The 19,885-nt window shown below is 41.4% G+C and overlaps 1 pseudogene; it reads left to right on the forward strand.

Moving 5' to 3' along the window:
- LOC123515684 overlaps window positions 1-19,885 on the forward strand; it is a 164,559-nt pseudogene that overhangs the window by 139,627 nt on the left and 5,047 nt on the right.

Raw genomic sequence — 19,885 nt, forward strand, 5'->3', positions numbered from 1 at the left:
TCTTATTTTCTTTTCTTCTTTTTCTTCTTATTATTCTCCCTTCTTCTTCTTCATCACCATCTATTTTTCTTCTTTTTCCTTCTTCTTCTTCTTCTTCTTCTTCTTCTTCTTCTTCTTCTTCTTCTTCTTCTTCTTCTTCTTCTTCTTCTTCTTCTTCTTCTTCTTCTTCTTCTTCTTCTTCTTCTTCTTTTCTTTTCTTTCTTCTTCTTCTTCTTCTTCATTCTTCTTCTTCTTCTTCTTCTTCTTCTTCTTCTTCTTCTTCTTCTTCTTCTTCTTCTTCTTCATCATCATCTACTTCTTCTTCTTCTTCTTCTTCTTCTTCTTCTTCTTCTTCTTCTTCTTCTTCTTCTTCTTCTTCTTCTTCTTCTTCTTCTTCTTCTTCTTCTTCTTCTTCTTCTTCTTCTTCTTCATCTTTCTTCTTCTTCTTCTTCTTCTTTCTCCTTCTCAAATTATAGAGAATGAATAAGTAGCGTCGTTGCTTTAGAAATTGTGTACTTGTGTTTTTTTCCCCAGATTGCACCCTTCAAGACTCTTAACAGGAAAACTCCTGATCATGAGTGAAGTAAACATGCATTCAGTAAACCCAAATAACTTGAGGAAATTAGTGGTACAGAAATTTTGCATCTTACAGGAAACTCTTGCTCGTGAAGAAAATTAGTTTTGATTTGTTGAACTTCAGTAAATTTGAGGAAAAATGAGTTCTTTACAAATTATCGACGTTTTGCCATGTTTGTGTTGCACCTCATCAGTTTTTCCCAGAACTCGCAGTCAGAGAATATTGTGAAACAAAAAAGATGCTAATAAGAAAAAGTTAGCTTATTAGAATTACGGCTCCAGGAAAATTAATAACGTTTGAATACTCAGTGCTAGTTAAGGTTGAATGAAACAAATGTAATGGTTATATTTATCGTAATGATTTGAAGGTTTTTACTCGTAGATGCCTTTATCCTTTTCAGTACTGGAACACATTTATTACCATGAGTTTTTGGGTATGATTGGATGATTTTGTTTAGATTAAGAAGGGTCTATAGAGGTCAGAAGAGTAATGGCCAGAGTCTTCACCATTCCAATCCCAACATAAGTATCTGAAGCTGCATAAAATCATCAAATCGTAAGTGGAATAAATATGGAAACGCGTCGTAGTACTGAAGGGGTTAAGGTGATGTACGTACAGACAAATCAATAATAACTAAAACATCTCGTCTTATATATTTCTTTAAATTTATGAGACGGAAATCAAGCAAAAGAAGCATTATTATTTCATATTTCTGCATTGTTCTTCCACTAAATAATTCAGCGTTGTCGATCTCTTTTTTTTTTGTCTTTTTTTTTTTTCAATTTACGAGATGGGAGTCGAGAAGAGGAATCGTTTTTCATATTCTTTTCTGTCGTTCTTACGTTAAATTATTCAGCGATATTGAACCTTTCTTCTTTTTTATTGCCTTGAAAGCTTGGACGGGTTTCTTTCATCAGTGTTTCTCTTTCATGCGAGCTGCTCCCTCCTCCATCAAGCGGTGTCAGGTTGCCGTACGTGAAATTCTCAAAATGCAGACTTCACTAACAGACCATCAGATCCCCCCTATCAAGTGTATGCAAACTATAAACTTTTGAAGGAGATCGGGAGTATCAGGTTCGCCCTCTGAAGGCTCCCAAGTATAAACGCTTGAAGAATAAAGTAGAGTAAGGAATCCACTCTATTTATAAAGTATCGAAAAATATATACGCGAATATTGGCAAGATCAAAAGCGTCAGTGTGAGGGTTTAAAAATATAGATGCTTGAATGATAAGGCAGGGTATGAAATTCTCCCCGTAAAGTATCGAGGAATGACAGACTTTCTTGACAAATATGTTGAAGTACGTAAATGTGTATTACCGAAACGAGGCAGCACGTCATCTTTAAGCTTCCTGGATACGAAGTGGAGACTCACATTGCATCACTTCTTTATTAAATGCAGCAAATACCAACACCTGAATGATCTCTGAGGCAGGACAGGCCGAAGGATCGAATGATTCTATAATTTCAGGAGGGTGAAGTGAACAAAAGCATGAACACCTGAATTTATATAGCACCACATTTTGCAAACTAAGGATCGAATGTGGCCAATATTTTCATGTGTCAGAAGAATGGACGGTGGTATGTACTCGCCTTGACAGATGTGTGTATGGAGAGAGAGAGAGAGAGAGAGAGAGAGAGAGAGAGAGAGAGAGAGAGAGAGAGAGAGAGAGAGAGAGAGAGATCTTTTATTCCAGCCTCATCCTTCAGCCTTTATGAGCATTCTTTACCACCACCGTCCGTATTCCTTGCATCAGTAATTATAAAAGTACCTGTTTTTGCTTCTTTAATTTTTCTGCGTCCGGGAGACAACCTGGGGCGAAAAGAAATGGCTTAAAAAATGGACCGCCCCACAATGCCGCTCCCGAAATGAAACAGGGGAAATAACCAAGAGAGATAGCCTAATCATAATCTTGCTAATTAAATGTTTCTTTTGCACCATAACCCTTTTCTTGGGTAATCGGTGTAAGGTAAAAATCTATTAAGGGATTCATTGTAACTTGAAAACACGCGAACGCCTCACAAAACACGATGGAAACACATCATTGGCACCCTCACTCACACACCCACGCCACTCCTCGTCCATCCTTGAAGTCTTACCCTCGCCTCTTGCCACACACTTTTTTTTTTTTTTTTTTTTGAGTTAGAATAGGTTAGGTGAAGTTAATTTTCAAGAGTGGATTTTAAAAACGTTTCAGTATTTTTCAGTTTTTTTTTTTTCTTTTTTCTTTTAATTTGGGACAGTTTTCTAGGAAAGGAAAGTTGAATCTGTTTTTTTTTTTTTGTTTGTGTGTTTTTATTTATTTATTTTTTTTTCAAAGGTCTTTATAATGCAATACAGTCTTTACTTCTACTTCAATTCATTACTCTTCGTCTCCCACACCTATTTGCACAATTAAACGCTCACTAGTTCAACACTTCTCAATCTCGAGTGACCTTTTTCTTTTCTGTAGCATAAAGAAAGCTATGTGCAAGAATGCATCTAACCATTTTACCTATAACCTAATCTGACCTATCCCTTTAGTACCAGGACGTTTTTTCATACTTATTTTGCTTACTACTTGATTTTCTACAGCTTCAGAAACATAGGTGGAGATGAAAAATAGTGACGATTCTAGCCATTAATCTTCCGACCTCCATAGACCTTTTCTAATGTCAATAAAATCGTCTAATCGTACCCAAAACTTAAGGTGCAAATGCGTCCCAATACTGAAGAGGTTAGAATACTCAAACACTCATATCTTCGCACACACTTAGCCAATACCACCTTCACCTACTTAAACACGCACAGACCCCTCACACACCCAATATTACCTTCACCTACATGCTCACACACACACACACACACACACACGCGCGCGCAGCTCCCCACAGACACACATCTATCCTATAACACATTTAGCGCTATTGACGCCCCACCAACGGCAGTATATCAATGAAGGACACCCACGTAAAAGTATCGAAGCAAGCCACGCAACCTGCAGCTCCCACATATGTTTACCTGCTCTCCCATTGTGATTAACCCCTTGAGTTTCCATACATGACGCGTTTCCATATTCATTCTGCTTACTATTTGGTGATTTTATACAGCTTCTGAAATTTATGTGGTGGGGTTAAAATAGTAAAGACTGATGACATTAATCTTCTGATCTCCATAGAGCCGTCTTAGTGTCAATGAAATGGTCTTATCGTACACAAATCTCAAGGTAAAAATGTGTCCCAGTATTGAAGGAGTTAAAGACAAGACACAGACACACTCTCTCTCTCTCTCTCTCTCTCTCTCTCTCTCTCTCTCTCTCTCTCTCTCTCTCTCTCTCTCTCTCTCTCTCTCTCTCTCTCTCTCTCTCTCTCTCTCTCTCTCTCTCTCTCTTCACCATCACTTAGGACTGATCACTTTTTAGCGTTGCCGGAAAAGATTCGAGTCCTTTTCACTTTGCTGTCTGAAAATTCATGTCACTGTGTTATTTTTTTTTTTTTTTTTTTTTTTGCGTCGTTTATTTTGTTTTTCCTCCTTTTTTTCGTTATTTTACTCGTGTTTGCATGTTTTGTTTTGTTTTTTGCCTTGGCTTGTCTGACTTTATCGAGATTGAATGAAGAGAAGAGGGAAGGCTTGCTGCTGGTATATATATCTCTCTCTCTCTCTCTCTCTCTCTCTCTCTCTCTCTCTCTCTCTCTCTCTCTCTCTCTCTCTCTCTCTCTCTCTCTCTCTCTCTCTCTCTCTCTCTCTCTCTCTCTCTCTCTCTCTCTCTCTCTCTCTCTCTCTCTCTCTCTCTCTCTCTCTCTCTCCAACGTCGAAGTGGATGGAAATGATGATCGACACTAGAAAATTGTTTTTAAGTAAAGTCTCTCTCCCTTGCTCTCCGTCCTTCACTTTTCCTGCCTGACTAGCTGCTGCAATCCCCTGCCTCGCGTGTGGCGGGGAGGCAAGTGAAGGACGCTCTGAGACAAGTGGTTCAAAGGAGGCAGTAACAAGAGGACTTAGTATCATTCACATACCTCTCTTGCATACTTACTCCTTTTTATCTCTACCTCATATTTTCTCTCTCTCTCTCTCTCTCTCTCTCTCTCTCTCTCTCTCTCTCTCTCTCTCTCTCTCTCTCTCTCTCTCTCTCTCTCTCTCTCTCTCTCTCTCTCTCTCTCTCTCTCTGTGTTTTTTTCAATGGAGGAGGAGGAGGAAGAGGAGGAGGTATGTCTTCCTTAGCGGGGTTACGATCAGCTGGCTGGATGTAAACAAAGATGGCTGCCTGAACATCCTATATCCACTCATTCAAATTCATTCTGTTTCTTATTGTATTACGTATCAGAATTGTGTCACTTTTCTCAGTCCTTGTTATGCTTTCTCTAGATTGCATAGTCTGTTTCACCCCCGTCCCCTTACCTCACACATTTCTCTCGCAGGTGGAGGAGGCAATCGACAGCTGGTTCAAGAGATGTTCAACAGGAGAAGACGGGACGGGGCTGGGACGTTCCTCTGGTATCCGTATGGGGAGGTCTCGCCCTGTTATTCCTCCTCTCCTCGAGCTCCACCTCATCCAACTTGGCAATAAGGTGAGAAGGAGGATGAGGTGCGTGGGTGTAGAGGGACAGTCAATTAGCACAGATGGAATGGCAAGGAGGTACAGTTAAGGGACAGTTAATTAGGAGGAAAGTGAAGGAGTAAGTACATTATTAAATGATGTGAAGAATGGTTAATTAGCAGTGGACGGGGTAGTGACAGAGGTGAGAGTTATTGAGTGAAAGAGGTGAAAATATTAATGGCTGATGTAGTAAAATAGTTCACCAGTAAGGGATAGAATACAGATTGAAAACAGAAGAAGAAAATAGAGGTAAACAAGAATATTGAAGAGGTATGAGAGGACAGAATAAGACGAGGCGATACAAACGGAAAAACAGAGACATTTGATAAGTGATTGATGGTGAGGAGCAATTAATGAGGAGAGAACGGAGACAGGTGCCTCACTAATTAGCGTGAAGGAGAAAGTGTAGCATTGTGAAGAGTAGTATACAGAGACAGAGAAAGATGAAATACACGCAACGAATATGGAAGTAAAGTCAACACATTCTTCAGTGAACAAAAACGAACAAGAAAAATATAAATAAAGAATACGCAATGAAAGACTTGGAAGTAAAGATAATTAGATAGAAGCAATGAATAGGCGAAAGATTTATAAAGAGATATAAAAAAGAAGAGAGAGAGAGAGAGAGAGAGAGAGAGAGAGAGAGAGAGAAAGAATGAAGAGGTAAATATATGAAGGAATAATTAATAGTAGTAACTGATTGACTGACGAGTTGATTGGTTGACATCACCACCAATACAAGATCACAGCAGCGCAGTAACTAACAAACTGATACTTTTAATCTCTTCAATACCAGGACGCATTTTTACCATAATTTTGGGTGTGATTAGACCATTTTATTGACATTAAGAGGAGGTTAGAAGATTAACGACAAAATGCTTCACTATTTTAATCCTCTCATGTGAGTTTTTGAAGTTGTGTACAATCACCAAATAGTACGCAGAATGAATGTGGAAATGCGTCATGGTACTGAATGGGTTGAGAGTGTAAAGGACAAGGCCGGAAGGATCGATGCATGAAGGCTGGGAACAAAGACGTAGGGGACCACACGGACAGAATTACAGATCGACAGGTTGACAGACATGTGGGAGGCAAGTATCAGGTATCAAGTATAAGGCATCAGGTATCAGAAGTAACAGACAGAGGGAAGGTCACACATGATCTAGCGAAAGGAGTGAAAAGAAGAGTGAATATTGATTTTATAGACAGATGGAAAGAAAGGCTTGACACATATTGGCATGCAGACACTTATTGGCAGGTGAACAGGCGTGATACAGAAACACAGAGCAGAAGATAAAAACGCCGGGAATGGATTGGAAGAAAAGGTAAAAACAAGAGAGGGGGAAAGAATAATACACTGCATGAGGGATCGGTAAGGGACAGACAAACATTATGCTAGAAATATAAACACATGTGATAAAGAAAGTATAAAATAAGAACCGATCATTAACAAGAATTAATTTTGAGTATAGTATTAAATTTAGCCAGTAATTTTAATCAGTAATTATGTAATCATGTATATCAACACGCAATCGAAACTGATAAAAATTTAATCAGTTTGCTTACCCATCAGTAATAATTAGTAAAGAATAAAACACGGATATTGTAATACTATTAACCCGTTTCACTAACATGATTCATTTCTATATTCATTCTGATTACTATTTGATGATTTTATTCAGCTTCATAAACTCATGTGGGTGAAGACTGAAGACTGTGGCCATTAATCTTCTGACCTCCACAGACCCTTCCTTATGTCAATAAAATGGTCTAATCGCACACAAATCTCAAGGTAAAAATGTGTTCCAGGATTGAAGAGGTTAAGAGCCGTTTGTGAATCAATCAGGCAACACCAGATTAACTCTTTCACTTCCATGTTCTCCCTCTGTGACCATTGAAAGTACTATAAAAAGTGTTTGCATGGATAAAGAAAGATAAAAGAGAGTAGAAAGCTGTTTTTCTTTTATAAACCACATTTAACCCTATCAATACTGGGACACATTTTTACCTTGAGATTTGTGTACAGTAAGACTTTTTTTTCATTAAAAGGATCTGTTGAGGTCAGAAGATTAATGGCTAGTCTTCACTATTTTAATCTACCACATGAGTTTCTGAAGCTGTATAAAATCACCAAATAGTAAGCAGAATGAATATGAAAGCCTTTCATGATACTGAATGGAGTTAAGAGACTAGAACACATGATCAAGTGTCAAAAAAAGTGAGAATAAAGAAAATATTTGTCCAGATGTGAAAGAATTGAAAGTGAGAAGAAATTTACTACATTAATCTCGAAAGTGAATCCCTGAAAACGCAGCCAATGTAAACAAAGAAGTCAAAGTCACGTGCACTTTTCAATGCATATGACGCCACTGTTTGTTTACCTTCCCAGCTGACTGCGGGGGAGGCGGAGGTGGCGCGAGTGAGGTTCAGAAGAGCAGCTGCCACCATCAGTACTGCCACGGGTAAGTCAGTCACTCTCTCTCTCTCTCTCTCTCTCTCTCTCTCTCTCTCTCTCTCTCTCTCTCTCTCTCTCTCTAAGTTATATTTACATCAATTTTTCGGTTTCCATATCCAATATTTTCCTTGTTCCTTCCATTCCCTCTCTTCATTCACGTCTACCTTCCTCTTCTTCCTCTTCCTCCCTCCACCCTTCTATCTCTCCTCTTCTCTCTCCCTCTCAGCCCCAGCCTCATCTTCTCACTCGTCTGTTTGTCTATTTGCCCGACTGACTGGCTGCCTGACAAGCTCTCTCTCTCTCTCTCTCTCTCTCTCTCTCTCTCTCTCTCTCTCTCTCTCTCTCTCTCTCTCTCTCTCTCTCTCTCTCTCTCTCTCTCTCTCTCTCTCTCCTAGTGTGTGTGCTTGTGTGTGTGTTTATATATGTACTTAGTTTCACCTTCTCCTCCCTCCTTCTTCCTCCTCCTCCTTCTCTTCCTCCTCCTCCTCCTCCTCCTCCTCCTCCTCCTCCTCCTCCTCCTCCTCCTCCTCCTCCTCCTCCTCCTCCTCCTCCTCCTCCTCCTCTTCCTCGTCCCTCTCTTCCTCTTCCTCCTCCCTTCCTCCTCCATTACAGTGCTCTTATCTCTGTTCCGGTTCGCCTGCTTTTTTATTCTCTCTCTCTCTCTCTCTCTCTCTCTCTCTCTCTCTCTCTCTCTCTCTCTCTCTTTCCAGAATAAAAAAAAATATGCACCGCGTATAAATATCACCATTGTTGACAGTATTGTATTTTGTTCACCACGTAAATAACGAGACGATGAAATAAGAGAGGAGGTGAAAAAAAAAATCATACAAAACAAGGCGTGACTGAATTGACTGGTAATAGAAAGAAAACGTTGAAAGAAATAACAGTAGTAGTAGTAGTAGTAGTAGTAGTAGTAGTAGTAGTAGGAGTAGGAGTCATGGTCGCTCTAATATTATGTGGGTACGGTTTTCTCAGCGTAGGATGCGTAGGATGAACCGCCAAGGATTCATTATGGTGATGATAGAGATGACAAGGGAGAGACAGTATTAGAATTTGGGAGGAAGAGGAGGAGGAGAAGTAGGAGGAGGAGGAGAAGAGGAGGAGGAGGAGGAGGAGGAGGAGGAGAAGGAAGGAGAGGCAAGGATGACTGAAGGACGTCAATTACTCGTATAATAAGAATTGAGAGATGAGAGAGAGAGAGAGAGAGAGAGAGAGAGAGAGAGAGAGAGAGAGAGAGAGAGAGAGATCAGACGAGATCAAACTAGATGAGAAACACACACACACACACACACACACACACACACACACACACACACACACACACACACACACACACACACACACACACACACACACACACAGGAAAGAGATAGACGAACATACACGTAGACAGACAGATGAACAGGCAGGCAGACAGACAGACGCGCATTAAAGGTATGAAGTATTGATCAGGATGCGGAAAGGAGTCGTATATTGCATTCATAGACACGGAGAGAGAGAGAGAGAGAGAGAGAGAGAGAGAGAGAGTATTGAGCTCTTCTTTAACTTAGGTTTATTTATAATTTTCGTATCTCTCTCTCTCTCTCTCTCTCTCTCTCTCTCTCTCTCTCTCTCTCTCTCTCTCTCTCTCTCTCTCTCTCTCTCTCTTTTATGTCATGTTTAGTTTTCGATTTGAAGGACTACCACCACCACCACCACCACCACCACCACCACCACAATCCACAGCTGACAGCCTCCCTTGGGATGAAGATCACTTAGCAGGAAAGACGTAAATTAAAAACACTAGGCTTAAAATTGCTTGCCTTAGTATTAAGCATGAAGTCAAGAAATTTAAGGGTGGTGGTGGTGGTGGTGGTGCCCAAGAAGAGATGTGAAATGAAAGATCTTACATATATTTTTCATTAACGTGGCTTCTCTCTCTCTCTCTCTCTCTCTCTCTCTCTCTCTCTCTCTCTCTCTCTCTCTCTCTCTCTCTCTCTCTCTCTCTCTCTCTCTCTCTCTCTCTCTCTCTCTCTCTCTCTCTCTCTCTCTCTCTCTCTCTCTCTCTCTCTCTCTCTCTCTCTCTCTCTCTCTCTCTCTCTCTCTCTCTCTCTCTCTCTCTCTCTCTCTCTCTCGTTAATAATGTCTGGCTTGTTCTCATAAAAATATAGACAGTCTCAATAGAAAGGTGAACACAGTTTCCAGGAATCGAAATACAGAGATGCTACATTCTCTCCCAGAAAGCGAGGCGGTGTATAGATGGATGTAGTGCTGTAGAAATAACTACCTTTTTCTGTATGTTTATGAGATGTTTTATTTCCAGGAACGAGAAGATGTTTTTAAAAAGTTGCTATAGAAATTTGTGCTATTTTCGCCTCTCAATCTGTCAGCGGGAGACGATGCTTCATATTCAGTAATCGAGAATGAGTGGGAGGAAATCTGGTGTGTTTATTTTAGTATATATTAATACGGGAACGCCACGACATTAGAATCAAAAGCGATGTATTCAGCTTCACACACACACACACACACACACACACACACACACACACACACACACACACAGATCGACAAGATTAACTGAGGAGGGAGACACGGAAATTAATCTCCAGCCAGGCCACGTAATCCTAATCGACGAGTCACTTATGTTGGAGAAGTGCAATCTTATGCATAGCAGGGGAACTTTAATCTTGTGCTTATTACGAGACTGATCCTATTCGTGCCTTACAGGAAGCTTCATTTATATTGAAGAGACACCATGATTCTTCTTCGCAGCTAGAGTGGTAGATGGCGGGAAGAGACCCAGTGGTGTGTTAGTCAGCAGGGGCCTTTTGAGAAGCTTATGATGAATTTATAACTAGTATTGATAGGTGGATATATGGTGTTTATGTTTTGCACAAATCTGGTTGTATGTATGTATTTCAATTTAATATATCTTCTTTTACTTTCCTGCAGCTTGGTTCATGTTTATAAGGGGAAGTAACAGTTCTTCTTTGCATACAGTATACTCAAAATGTACAGAGTTAACCCTTTCAATACTAGGACACAGTTTTACCTTGAGATTTGTTTACGATTAGACCATTTTATTGACATTAATGTATAAGGAGGTCAGAAGATGAATGGCCAGTCTTCACTATATTTATCCACCACATGAGTTTTTGAAGCTGTATAAAATTTGCAAATAGTTTGCAGAATGAATAGGAAAACGCGGTATGGTGCTGAATAGGTTAAGTGCAGAATTGAAGAACTCGCAACGCCGGTCATGAGATGAATGTAAATTTTATCGACAGCTCACCAATGCAGCTCGTGTGACGTTATCGTGGAAGAGAACCGCTTACCTGCATTTTTTGGCTCTCCTTACGTCAGTACCGTATAGCTAATGTGATCTTTATTGAAACAGGAAATATGATCACCTTATATTATAGCGAACGTGATTTAGTGTATTGGAACAGACATTATGTTTCTATTCCTATCCTCCCTCCAACATCGTCAATTTTGGAAAGCTGCTTAACCTCTTCAGTACTGGGACGCATTTTTACCATGAGTTTTGCGTATGATTAGACGATTTTATTTACATTAAGAAGGGTATATGGAAGTCAGAAGATTGATGGCCAGAGTTTTCACTATTTCAATCCTCAAATAAGTTTCTGAAGCTGTTTAAAATCACCAAATAGTAAGCAGAATGAATAGGAAAACGTGTCATGGTACTGAAGAGGTTAAGAAATGTTGGAAGTCATCTGCAATACGTTTCTCCAACAATTACTAAACTGGAGGGAAATATAAGAGTGCACCTGCCATTATAAGCCCTGGAAGTCTTGTATGAAATGGTGGTGCAGGTGGAGAAGGCCTCGCTGCGGTGCTGGAAGGCCGCCTCATGTGTGGTGATTTCCGTCAAGACTAATTAATCGCTAATTAAACAGGATACTACCACGGAACTAAATTGCAGCCAATCCAGCTTCACGATATTTAGACGAGCATTGGTAAGCCTGCACCAGCCACTTACACACACACACACACACACACACACACACACACACACACACACACACACACACACACACACACACACACACACAGAGAGAGAGGATATTTTACCATTTAATATAGACATTTAAACAGATCAGCCATCACGAACATAGACATAACCCCAACATATTTTACACCACTCAGAGCGACATGAGTGAAGCAGACAACTCGTTCAGGCGGAGCAAATGAAACAAGGGCATTATCAGGAACAATACCCGCAGAAAACAATAGATCTCACCGTAACTAGAACACACAGTCGAGGAGTCTAGCGCGGCGTGAACATAATCAACAACCAGCGAGTCCAGTAAAAGTGCTAATAGTGTCAGCGTGTGTAGAGGATGTACATAATAGCGTGAAGCCAATGAAAGGTGACGGGAACTCTCAGCCAAAGGAAAGGGAGACAACAGGGCGGCAGTGCGGTGGCCTCGGCTCTGAATAAATAGTTTCCCCTTCAGTATTCAAAAGTGATCACCGTCAGGAACTATGTCTCACAGCATCTTCCCTCTTGCAGACTCGAGTATTGTGAAACTTGTGCGCATCTTAAACTTGTCAAATTCTTCTTGATAAACTCACCGGGAAAATATGTCGAAAAGTCAATCTCGCCACCGTCAGCTGTTTTCCTACAGTCTGAAATAAAGTAAGAGGATTAAATGTGAATGCCAAGATTATTATGTGTCTTTGTGATAGAAAGATTGTTATGTCTCTTTGCTTCATGTAGGCACGATAGAAAGATTATTGTGTCTCTTTACTTCATGCGGGGAAGATAGAAAGCTACTCTTGTGTTGGAATCTTGCAGTCACCTCTCCAATTTTCAAAAGAAGGATCAGTAGACGTCTCGCATTGATATAAAGCGAACGTTCCTAAACTAGGATACATGTGTACTTGAAAGGACTGTACGTATTCAAAAACGCCTTGCTCTCTCACCACAACAGTTTCCCAAGCCTACAGAGATATCTAGCCGGATTCTTAAGACAGTTTTTTCTTATAATAATTCAGAAATCTTGCCAGTCCATTACCGGAACCACAAAAATATGCCCTTAAAAACAGGAACATCTTCAACTAAAGCCTTTGAATTTGGTGATGGTGAGAAAGCAAAGGGTTTAAGAATACTGCCCTCACACACACACACACACACACACACACACACACACACACACACACACACACACACACACACACACACACACACACACACACACACACACACACACACACACACACACACACACACACACACACACACACACACACACACACACACACACACACACACACACACACACACACGTACATCACTAATTATCTCTTCAAACTGATCAGTGTGAGAGAAAGATACCCTTGAATATAAAACGCTTCACTACCACCACCATCACCACCACCATCATTACCACCATCATCATCATCATCATCACCAGCGGGAGCGTCATCACCATCTATCAGTGACCTTGCTTATTCTGGGTCACCACTACCGCCACTACCAGCAGCTCTCATCACTGTGTTTGTCTCTGGACCGCTTGGTGATATTTGTTCAGCACCCACGCCCGCCCCCCCTGCCTCGTGTGTGTGTGTGTGTGTGTGTGTGTGTGTGTGTGGTGTGTGCAGTGGAGCGGAGCAGATAGGCAGTGCTGTGGTAGTGGTGAGTGTCTACGTAGTGTGTGTTTGTGTGTGTTTGTATTTTTTATTAATCATTAGTCGTGGTCACTCTGGTTTGGCTTTTTCTCTCGTAAAGACCTTTTTTTGAAACTCCAAATGACTGTATGGCGCTTTTAAACTGTATTATGTTTGTACACTACGCACTGATATGTGTACTGTGTCTATATGTGTGAGTTATGTACCGTGTGTGTGTGTGTGTGTGTGTGTGTGTGTGTGTGTGTGTTTGTGTTTTTATATGTAGCTATGTATGTTTTATGAGACGTGAATATTTCAGATGGTCAAGTCATAGTAGCAGTAGCACCAGCAGAAGTAATAGTCTAGTAAAAGGTGACAGTGGTGGTGCAGGTGTTCGTGGTAGTGGTGGTGAACTGGTGTAATGACAGTGCTTGTACTTGTGTTTGTGCTGCTCCTGCTACTGTTATTTCTGCTGCCTGCAAAACTTAATGAAGAGAGAAAATGAAAGGTCAGAAATGGACCCATGTATGAAAATATTCGGAGACATCTCAGTCCGTTTACGTGAGAATGAAACGAAATAAGAGAACGGAACGAGAAAACACACGCGAAATTGATACTACGGCAACTCTTATAACGCTGTTCATCCCACTACTACTACTACTACTACTACTACTGCGTTATATTTATCCTCACTACACAAAAATCAAGGAGAGAAAGTGCTCAGTGCCGCGTTTAGATCTTGTTTATGATGTGAGCACAGTAGTAGTAGTAGTAGTAGTAGTAGTAGTAGTAGTAGTAGTGGTGGTGACGATGGTGATGGAAAAAAGTATCCAATATTTCTTGTCTTTCATCGTTATTGGTTACGTAAATGTTAAACCACCACCACCACCACCACCACCACCACCACTTCCTCCTCCTCTTCCTGTGGGACACTAACTTAATGGCCGCTGCTGATGATGATGTCCTTTACCTGTCCATCACCTGTCATTCTTTCCTCCTCCTGTCCCTCACGCGTCCCTTTCCTCTGTCCTTCCCTCCTTCCCCTTGCTCGCTTGATCCTTCCTCTCTTAACTTGTAATTCTTTTCGTCTTTCTTGTCTCTTTTCTTTCCTTCTGTCCATCTTACGTCTTTGGTATTTTCTTAGTTTTCTGGCATCCTTTTAGTTCTTTTTCCTTCTTTTCCTTCTATATTTCTATTGGTCTGTCTTTCTTTCCTTCCTTCCATCTTCTTACTTCTTTCGTATTTTCTTGTTTTTTTGTCATCCTTTTTTGTTCTTTTCCCTTCCTTTCATTTCTTATTTCTATCTATCTATCTTTCTTTCCCTCTGTCCATCTTTGTTTTTCGTATTTTCTTGGTTTTCTCTCTTCTATTTTTCATTCTTTATTTTTACCAATCCATTTTTCCCCTCCTTCCTCCCTTTCTCTTTCCTTCTCCCTATTCCCTCCATCTTTCCCTTTGATACTCATTTCACCACCATTCACTTCCATTATCGTGTATTTTCATGTCTTGCGCTGTTGTCTCACCATGCACAAAGTTACAGTCACATTCCAAACGTTACACTAAAGCGCGTGTCAGTGAATTGTGTTTTTGTGACTTCAGGACTTCAGCCAATCGTTCAATCAATTAGTCCTTTTTTCTAAACATGGGCAGGGACTTGCTTTGATGACGGAGGAGAGTGAGCGATGCGTGGATTGCGTGATGCTTCCGAGCTATTTGGAGACACACGCCTTTTGCTCATGCCGACTTATTGATTCAGTATAGATGTAAAGAACCACTCTGTCTTAAATTCTCGTTTTTGGAGGGCACGTCTTTGCTCTTATCTAGTGAAAATGGTGTTATTTTATAGAGGGTGATAAAGAAAGGGTTTGTTTTAGTTATTTTGTCTATTTCATCAAGCTATTAATTCTTGAAATGCCGTGGCCTCACTTTGAAATTTTCGAGAATATCTTGGATGGATTTTATTGAGGTGGCTGATGTGAAAGATTGGTAGTCGTGTTTGTTTACTCAGTTACAGCATTTATCTCTTAATTGGTGATTTTTTTGGGTAGGAGATTTTATGATGGCTTAACTCCTTCAGTACTGAGTAGCTTTTTTACCATGAGTTTTGGGTGTGATTAGACGATTTTGTTTACATTAGGAAGGGTCTATGGAGGTTGGAAGATTACTGGCCACAGTCTTCACTAATTCAATCTGCATGAAGTCGCCAAATAGTAATCAGAATGAATATGAAAAAGCGTCATGGTACTGAAGGGGTTAAAACGTCACTTATTATTTTTTTTTTCCTCTTCTTTTACACAGATTGCAAAATTTCAGGCAATGTTAACCTCGATCCCTCGAAGCCTGGTAGGGAAAGAAGGAAGAATCGCCGCATAATAAGATTCCTTCCGCCTACAAATTAGAAAAGGAGAAGGATAAATAATGCAGGATGCCGTGATAGGATTCGATTCCCTTTACGTCACGTCCCCTTCCTCCCTACAACCTGGAATAAGATCTGAATGTATAATGTGGGATTCAGGGGGTTTCAATTTTACTTATCTTTCTATTCGCTTAGTCCCTACAAACTGGAAAATTACATGCTGTATATACAAGACCTCTAAAGACGATTTGATTCTCTTAACCCGCTTCAGTACCATGACGCGTTTCCATATTAATTCTGCTTGCTATTTGGTGATTTTATACAGCTTCAGAAACTCTTGAGGTGGATTAAAATAGTGAAGACTCTGGCCATTAATCTTCTGGCCTCCATAGATAATTCCTATTGTCAATAAAATGTTCTAATCGTACACAAATCTCAAGGTGAAAAGTGTTCCATTATTGAAGGAGTTAAGATCACATTCCTTCTTTGTAAATGTGAAGAGAATGTAGATGAATTGTATATTTTTGTGTTAAGAGGAACACTGGCTAAGGGCAATAAAATAAACGAAAGAAATGGTCAAATGGATCATAGAAAATTTAAGGATAAGTGACCTGAAAGAAATGAGGTTATAGGAAGGTGGAAATTAAGAAACAGGCAGTGGGTTCCAGAGTGTACCAGGAGGGATGAATGATTAAGAACACTGGTTAACTCTTGCATTACAGAGAAGGACAAAATAGGATGAAAGTAGATAAGTTTGGGCAGCGAGTGGAAAGATGGAAATAAAAAAAAAGCAAGCAGAAATTTCCAGAGTGTATCAGGAGGGATGAATGATTAAGAACACTGGTTAACTCTTACATTACAGAGAAGGACAAAATAGGAATGAAAGTAGATAAGTTTGGGCAGCGAGTGGAAAGTTAGAAACAAAGAAGCAGACAGAGAGTTCCAGAGTGAATGATTAAGAATACTAGTTAACTCTTACATTACAGAAGACAAAATAGGAGTGAAAGTAGATAGGTTTGCGCAGCGAGACCTTGGGATTAGAGAAAGCAATTACTAGCAAGATCAGTAAAGCCGTTAGCGTGAAAATGGGATGTTTAAAGAGATTCAGTTCTCCTTGGTGGGCTTATCTGCCTCTCTATACAGACTTAAAGAGAATCTGAATTAATACTAAGAGGGTTTTCAAAGTTTACTCTTCTCCTTTAGGCAAGATTATCTCCTTCCCAATTAATGGAAGGACAAAGAGGTGACAGAATCTAGTGGAGGCGCCGTAAAGAGTCCATCAGAGTAGCACAAAATATTAACAGACAAACAACAAAAGTGTGAGCGAGAGGATGGAAAAACCTTTTAACTTCTCTCTCTCTCTCTCTCTCTCTCTCTCTCTCTCTCTCTCTCTCTCTCTCTCTCTCTCTCTCTCTCTCTCTCTCTCTCTCTCTCTCTCTCTCTCTCTCTCTCTCTCTCTCTCTCTCTCTCTCTCTCTCTCTCTCTCTCTCTCTCTCTCTCTCTCTCTCTCTCTCTCTCTCTCTCTCTCTCTCTCTCTCTCTCTCTCTGAGTATCTAAACGAGATGCAAACAAATGAAAAACATAAAAATAAACAAGGGGAGAGCGAAATAATTACCTATTGTTACTACTACTACTACTACTACTACTAATACTACTAATACCACCACCACCACCACCACTATTTTCCTCTCTCTCTCTCTTTTCACTATTTTTTTCCTCATTCCTTTCACTCATTACCTCGTTTCATCTTTACAAGCCTCTCAGTTTCCCCTCTTCATCTTTCCTTCCCTCCCTTCTTCCTTCCCTCCCTCCCATTCCTCCCTCCCTTTCCTCCGTCAGCAGGACTCGACGGGAGGCACTTGGAGGGAAAATTGTCTCATGCGATCACCATTGGAAGGCGACGGAAGGGAGGAATATCGAGGAGGAGGAGGAAGAGGAGGAGGAGGAGGAGGAGGAGGAGTTTTAAGAGAAAAAAAAATGAACATAAGTTGTCTATATGAGGTAAAAATCTCTCTCTCTCTCTCTCTCTCTCTCTCTCTCTCTCTCTCTCGTGTGTGGGGATGATAATAGAGATAAGAAATAATAAGAAGTAATGGAATGAGGCTTAGATATCGACAGAGCCATCAAATTTTTCATCAAGTATTTCCCCAGTAACTGCGCGGCGTGGGAGGGGAATGAGCCCGCCGCTGCCGTCCTGCAATGTAATGGGGTTAATTTAATCTTAAATAACCCAAGTCTCGTCTTCCCTCCCTCCCCACCCATCGCGGCAGGAACGAGGCGAGGAGTGTGTGGGAGTGTGGCGGTGACAGTCTCTAAATACTAAGGTTTTCTCACTTTTTTTTCTCTCTTAAGGGGTGACTTTAACTTTATTTTATATTTATTTTGATTTTTCTCCTTCTTTCTATTTTTTTGTCATGTGTTTTTATGTGCGGGTTTATTTATTTTTTTTTTTCGTCTTTTTTGTTTATTGTAAAGTGTCTACTTATCACTCACAGCCTCCAGTCGCAGCGTTAACTCTCTCTCTCTCTCTCTCTCTCTCTCTCTCTCTCTCTCTTTTTTTTTTTTTTTTTATTTAAACAAAACTTTATACTTTATACAAAGGAACATGTACCCAAAGGCGCACTGTCGTGTGCTACCTATTCTAAGGGTACTACAATCTATTTCTCTACAATATTTACAAGACTTAAAAATAGATAATATACAAGATGGTCAGCATGCAAATGGAGCACTATTCGTTTCACTTCACTAGCACTATTCACGCACTGCACTACACTGAGTGTCACGTCACAAAGAGTGTCAGAGGAGTTGGCAGTGTCTGTCTCCACTTATGTGCCATCAGTTTGACACTGTGAGTGTTCATCTCCTGGACGTGAGGCACCGCGGCCGTGAACAAGTTCCACATCCTGGAGACGCGTCCTGCGAAGGTGCGTTGATGCTGACACCCGTGGGATCGCGGCACCTCTACGGCGTCACCACCATTGAGCACCGTTCTCGTGCTCCGTGCGGTGACTCTTAGAGGATGACGCAGCCCTGCCAGATGTGGCACTCTTTGCACCTGTGCCTTATGGAACACTACGATCGCCGCCACGTCTCTGCGGTGTTCCAGTGAATCAAGGGGACGCTCAGGCTCTGGGTGAGGTGGTAGTGCAGCATCTACTAGCCGTATGGCGCGGCGTTGGATGCTGTCCAGTCTCCTTCTGTGTGTGGCGGCACAGGACATCCAGGAGAGAGCTGCGTATTCAAGGTGGGGCCGCACCTGTGCCTTGTACAGCAGCAGTCTCCCCTTCCTGTCGAGGAAACTGGCGATCCTTCTGAGAGCGGAGATCCTGTGAGAGGCTTTCTTGGCAATGGTTTTGACATGCCTGTCAAACCTCAGCCCTCGATCCACCTCCACTCCAAGTATCTTGACGTCATCTTGGAGTGGGAGAGCAGCAGCGCCAAAAGACAACTTTCCTGCCATTGCTGCCATGGCGGCTGGGGACCGAGAGACAACCATTGCTTGTGTCTTCTCCGGCGCGAATGTCACTTGCCAGCGAGCACCCCACTCCTTTATCACTCGTAACTGCTGATTGATGGCCTCAGCAGCCCGCCCACTGTCCTGGCGTCTCTCTCTCTCTCTCTCTCTCTCTCTCTCTCTCTCTCTCTCTCTCTCTCTCTCTCTCTCTCTCTCTCTCTCTCTCTCTCTCTCTCTCTCTCTCTCTCTCTCTCATTTTACAAGAGAGAGAGAGAGAGAGAGAGAGAGAGGAGAATAAGGTGTTCTCTCTCTCTCTCTCTCTCTCTCTCTCTCTCTCTCTCTCTCTCTCTCTCTCTCTCTCTCTCTCTCTCTCTCTCTCTCTCTCTCTCTCTCTCTCTCTCTCTCTCTCTCTCTCTCTCTCTCTCTCTCATTTCTCTCAAGAGAGAGAGAGAGAGAGAGAGAGAGAGAGTCTCTCTCTCTCTCTCTCTCTCTCTCTCTCTCTCTCTCTCTCTCTCTCTCTCTCTCTCTCTCTCTCTCTCTCTCTCTCTCTCTCTCTCTCTCTCTCTCTCTCTCTCTCTCTCTCTCTCTCTCTCTCTCTCTCTCTCTCTCTCTCTCTCTCTCTCTCTCTCTCTCTCTCTCTCTCTCTCTCTCTCTCTCTCTCTCTCTCTCTCTCTCTCTCTCTCTCTCTCTCTCTCTCTCTCAAGAGAGAGAGAGAGTGAGAGAGGAGTTAGGGGAGTGGGCGGGAGTAAGGGTGTTCAGTCCAGGTCTCCATGTGCCCTTGCAACATAACGAGGCAATCAGATCCTGCTGTCACCTGTTCTTCGTCTTCTGGCTGTTAATTATTCTCGTGAGTGGCACGCGGGAAGATGGAGGGAG

Source organism: Portunus trituberculatus, chromosome 39 (genome assembly GCF_017591435.1).
Source record: "Portunus trituberculatus isolate SZX2019 chromosome 39, ASM1759143v1, whole genome shotgun sequence".
NCBI classification, from domain to species: Eukaryota; Metazoa; Arthropoda; class Malacostraca; order Decapoda; family Portunidae; genus Portunus; species Portunus trituberculatus.